The 6,043-nt window shown below is 37.4% G+C and overlaps 1 pseudogene; it reads left to right on the top strand.

Moving 5' to 3' along the window:
* Nucleotides 1-5,370: 5,370 nt before the first annotated feature.
* Nucleotides 5,371-5,717, top strand: LOC102850870 (annotated as a pseudogene).
* The last annotated feature ends 326 nt before the right edge of the window (nt 5,718-6,043 follow it).

Here is a 6,043-nt window from a genome sequence, read left to right as displayed (position 1 = left end):
CTTTAGTCTCTAGACTGACATCATTGCTTCTCAGTACTCTGGACAGGTCCCTGACAGCAGATTTACCTAATGCAATTTGCCTTTTGATTTCCTGACTGCTGGCACAAATAGGAATGTGAATAAATCTACTTTTTACTTTGCTGTTAGAATTTTAAGAAGGTATGTACACAGCTTTAGTTTGCTTGGCTCCATAGTCAACAATCTTGGCACCAGCAGCCAGGAAATTAAAAGGCGCATTGCCATGGGAAAGTCTGCTGTTAGGGACCTCGCCAAAGTACTGAAGAGCAATGGTGTCTCTCTGGAGACTAAGGTGCTTCTGATACAGGCCATGGTCTTCGTAATCACTTGTTATGCATCAGAGAGTTGAACAATGACCAAGAAGGATAGAAGGAGAATTGATGCCTTTGCGCTGTGGTGCTGGAGAAGAGTATTGAGAATACCATGGACTGCTAGGAAAACAAACAGATTTGTCCTGGAAAGGGTTAAACCGGGTGGCTCCTTGGAGGCAAGGATTCTGAGGCTCTGTCTAAAATACTTTGGACATGTTGTGAGGAGAGACCGGTCCTTGGAGAGGGACATCATGCTTGGGAGGGTGGAGGGACAGCGCAGGAGGGGAAGGCCCTCTATGAGGTGGATTGATTCAGTGACTGGGATAATTGGGATGGGAGTGTTGGAGACAGTGCAATTGGCACAGGACGGAGCAGAGTTTAGGGCTGCTGTACATAGGGTCGCTGTGAGTCACAAGCGACTTGACGGCACATAACAACAACAACAACAACAACAACAACAACAACATTATTTATAAAATTCTATTGAGCTGAGCATTTTGCTTAATAACAGTTGAGTTCACTTGTGGCCATTATTAACATTTGTATTTTCATTGTTTGGATCTCTCTTCTACTTTTTTCATACATATACATATACATATACATATACATATACACACATAGATATATATGTGTGTGTATATATATACATATATATATCAGGGTGGAAAGTAAATGTGTTTATCAAATTATTTAAAATAGAATAGTGCTGAAAATGACAGTGGACTACAAAAAGAATTGAGTGAGCCCTCAGTCAGATTTTTATAGTATAATTGGTAAACTTTTTAATTTTTTATTTTAAAAGATATGGGGAGAAATTACCATGTATTTGGAGGGCAAAATAGAAACAAAAATATTGTTGTTGTTAGGTGTCATTGTGTCAAGTATGACTCATGGCAACACTATGAACAACATATCTGAACTCTGTCTTGTCCTGTGCCATCTTCACAATCTCTGACACACTTAAACCCATTGTTTATGTCACTGTTTCAATCCATGTGGTTGGGGATCTTCCTCTCTTCACCTTCCCTCCACCTTTCCAAGCATAATGTCCCTTTCCAAGGAATAACCTCTCTGAACAAAAAGCCCAAAGTATGTGAAATGAAACTTCATCACATTTGCCTCCAATGAGCACTATGCCTGTACCTTCTCCAAGACATATCTTGTGCTTATACAATAATACAATATAGTATAGTAGAGTATAGTATGTTGTTGTTGTTACATGCTGTTAAGTCATAGATGACTCATAGTGACCCTGTGAATGAAGAACTTGAACACTTGTATAACTTTGTTTCTCCAAGTTCATATGGTTTCCAGAGGCAAACTATTTTGAGGGTTGATGCCACTCCTGCTTCCAAGCTTGTTTTATACTGAGAGCCCCATCAAACACTGTCCACCATGGGTAACCATTATCACATTTGACACATTGGTGTCACAGTGTTCAGCATCACAGCAGCCATGAGTTACCTCTGCAGAGCAAATGGATAGACCAGTGCTATGCCACTTAGAAGAATGTTTGACCAAAACCAATTAAAACCAGGCCTGACTGCCACAGATTAAAATCACCCACAGCATAGTATAAATTAAAAGCCAGTCCTTAGGAAAAAAGAAAAACAAAACACAACATAGAAAGCATAGGTCTTATTTACCTAAAAAGATACTTACGGTGACTTAATCAAGACTTTGAAAGACAATTTTTTATAATACTATTGTCTTTCATTTATGAAAATGGAGAAAAAGTATTGACTAGATATAGTGGAGAGTAAGATGAGCAATATACAGTAAACGTCCATTCAGGAAACATGTTTCCACAGCAAGACAGTCTTCCAGCATTGACTATTTCATTGCAACCTCAGAAATGTTAAACTTGGAATAAAAAATGGTCTTGAATAATAAAAATAATGTTTCCTGATCATAAAAAGTCAGACCTTTCTACCCAAAGTTTGTATTTTTTATTTGGCTCAGATCAGATTTTTTTTAGTAGACCAGAGCTTCTTTAGAGAACTCTAGGGAGGTAATTCACAGGGAATTGTGCTGCTAACCCAAAGGATGCACCTTCCAGGCAGTTCAAATCCACCAGTGACTCCGTAGAAGAAAGATGGGGCATCTCCTCTTATGCTATTTACAGCCTTGGAAACTCAATAGAGTGTTCACTCTGATTGGCTCTGACTCAGTGAGAAAGAGTGAGTGAGTAACCGAACTTATAGCTCTGAGCACACACTAGGGTGTGGGGTTGCAGTTGCACTGACGTTGGAAACTCTCAGGCCCTGCAGTGCCTGAGAGTGGAGGGGTGAGCAGCCTCTTTTATTTAGGTGGTAAAATAGAACCAATTCTTTTTTTAGAGACCAATCAAAATATAATTGCAACAAGTTCTATCCCTAATTTAACCTCAACTTATTTTTTTTTACATTTCATTTACAAAGTTTGAAGACATTGTTTTTCACAAAAGAATGGAAGAATATAGGAAATCATATACTTTATTGTGCAAGGTACTGAAAAAGGAGCTAATATCTAAATTCAAAGATGTTATCAATCAACTGAAAACCTTCTGAAGATTAAATAGCATTCTCTGATACATACAGAGAAGCCAAGACAGAAATGAAGAAATTGGGGAACCTATAGTCACTATTATTCAGACTGTTTTAGTGTTTATTGCCTTTTCCTCAGGAAAAAAAAAAACAATGGAGAAATCTAATCACACATCAGAATGGTTTGGCCAATGTCACAAAGTCTGTACCTCCATGGCAAGTACTAATTCCATCCCATAGCCATTTGCAGCATTCTGTACCTTGAAAATCAGGAATGATATGATTCCAAATTTTATGGACAGGAAACTTCTCAAGCAAAAAAGAGGTAGATCATATGCCTCATATTATTAGATAATATGTCTCTTTATCTTGTATTTCCAAATTTTGGTTAGAAAATATTTGGTCATGGCAAAGGTAAGAAATACTAATACATTTATTCATTCACTTACTATTCAGTCATTCTTTTATTAAACAAAATTTAGAGAATGACTATAAATAACAAGAGTTTAAAGATTTCAAAGTTCTGGAAGATTCATAAAGCAAATCTAAATGAAGCAAAAATGTTTTTAAAAGGACTATACTACAGGAATGTATGTAAGAAGTTTCATGGGAGTGGACTGTGGAAATAGATTTTAGACAATTGAGAGAAAATATCAGCATGCAGCATATATTCCTTGGGATAAAATGCAGCCTCGCAGGCAATGAGACACATTTTAAGACTATTCACGAAACATATTGATTTATCACTGGTCATTGAATCCTTAAAGAGGCCTAACTGTATGATCTCAACATAGATTCATGGCTTATAATTCCCTTCCAGAGTCATTATTGCTGGACACTATTGCACAAGTTAATGTGGATAGGGAAAGTCTTATTTTGAAAAATGAAATGCTTATTTTAGATGGCATAAAACAAGACTATACCCCGAGTGCTCCCCTTTAAATTTTATAATTGGACAAATTGGTAGTCGTTAGGTAGCCACAGTAAGAAAACACTTCACATGTGTGGAAATGCCTGCTTATCTGATCGTAGAGTGGCTTTGACAAGCCTTCAAATCTATTGGCCAAGTACTATCAGAAAAACTGCTAAATATTAATTGTTCTAAAACCAAAATATTCCATTTTGGCAGGCACATAATTTTGACATCCAGATGGATGATATGAACATAATCTGTTTGATTTATCATCATAGTTAGTTAGGATCACATTTGTGGCTTACCCAGTTAACCTTAGAAACAGTTGGTCTCAATAAAAACCATTTTACTGGAACAATGTGAAGAATTTTCTGTGGTTGAAACAGATTGTTAGTACTCCTTATGTTGAAAACTTTTATAACAGGCTTTCTCTTTTTTTTATTTATGGTGCAGAGTTCTGGTGTTTCCATCACCAATTTGAGCAGACATTGAAATGATTTGTGAGACCTGTCCTTGATTTATTTGAAAGTGCTCATTTGGTTCACTGTCATATGGAAGTGAAAAGACCCTCCATTAACAAAAATATGATTGTGGAGGTAAATGACACTATACCTACAAGCCATATAAGCTTGGCAGAGGATGTTTTGGTGCAGATATTTGTGTGCTGTAAATAGATTAATCTATATTGTAGAGCAAACAATAGACAAACTGTGAAATATCTTTAGCATAGCTAAACACCTTGATGGAATGAGTCATTAGGCCTGAGAGGCTAGGATCATAGCCATGGGGACATCAGGATTAACTAGCATTAAAAAGTCCACAAAGATAATGTTCCATAGCCTACATTTTTTAAATGAACCTACATCTTAAAAGTTTGTGAGCAACCATTTATGGAACAACTGTTGGTTTTCACCATGCCAAAGCAAAGGAAAACTAGTAAAATCAGACAATTTGTCCAGAAGACGGTGAACCACATGAACTTCAGTACGCCATAAACCACAGATTAGAAGAATTATGTGGTGCTGTGATAACACTATTGACTACTCTAAAAGGGATCACAATGCAAAGTCCCTAAGAGCCTGGGAGAAAAACATAGGATAAAACAAACAAACAAACAAATCACTTAAAAAGGTGAAGATTATTAGTCTGATAGAGACTAGTGGAACCCCTAAAACTCTGGTCTTCTATTACTTTTTAAGTCTGGAACTGAAATCACTCCTTGTCTCTGAAACTGAAAATGACTCGATTTTCAATCAGACAACAGAGAGCCCTAATAAGGTGATCAACAGCATTAGAGAGGAGCACATTCCTTAGAACAATCAACCATAGAGGAAGAAAAGAGCACCATTTGCCCAGGTATAAAGCTCAGAATGCAAAAAGAGATAGGAAAGGAGAAAGGGAAATAGGAAACACAGGTAAGAAATAGATTGCAGTTACAATATGGCGATTGTATATCAATGTTACATAACGTAATTTGCATGAATTGTTGAATAGAAAGCACTTTTCTCTGTAAACTTACACTCAGATCACAACAAGTTAATTTAAAAAGGTAAAAATATCAGGCCTTGTTTTTTTCAAAAAGAAATAACTTTCGGCTTCCAACATGATGAAGAAAAGGAGAAACAACGGTGGTGCCCAAAAGGGCCGCGGCCACGTGCAGCCTATTCGCTGCACACGAACTGCTCCCGGTGCGTTCCCAAAGACAAGGCAATTAAGAAGTTCGTAATCCGACATATAGTAGAGGCAGCTGCTGTCAGGGACATTTCCGAAGCGAGTGTTTTCGACGCCTATGTGCTTCCAAAGCTCTATATGAAACTGCACTACTGTGTGAGTTGTGCCATTCACAGCAAGGTCGTAAGGAACCGTTCTAGTGAAGCCTGAAAGGACCGGACACCACCTAGATTTAGACCTGTAGGTGCTGCCCCACGACCACCACCAAAGCCTATGTAAGGATTTGATTCCTTAAAAGGCTGAAGAAAAAACTCGTCTGAAAATAAAATGGAAATTACACTTTAAAAAAAAAAAAGAAATAACTTTCATAGTTTCCAACTTTTGCATTTCAGTCACCAATTATCATTAACAAATCTTAATTACATATTTGATCAATTTTGAGATACAAGATTTGGTAAAAATTTTCAACTTCCTCCTCTTTGACTTTAGTTATTGCTGTTGTTATGCGCCATCGAGTCGTTTCCGACTCATAGCGACCCTATGCACAACAGCCCTAAACCATGCTCTATCCTGCGCCAACCGCACCACCTCTGACACACCCATCC

The sequence above is a fragment of the Elephantulus edwardii genome, unplaced genomic scaffold, assembly GCF_000299155.1.
Source record: "Elephantulus edwardii isolate Elephantulus edwardi_28Jun2011 unplaced genomic scaffold, EleEdw1.0 scaffold00084, whole genome shotgun sequence".
Classification (NCBI taxonomy): domain Eukaryota; kingdom Metazoa; phylum Chordata; class Mammalia; order Macroscelidea; family Macroscelididae; genus Elephantulus; species Elephantulus edwardii.
The sequence above is the reverse complement of the archived record's forward strand: the minus strand, read 5'-3'. Positions and strand labels throughout refer to the sequence as shown.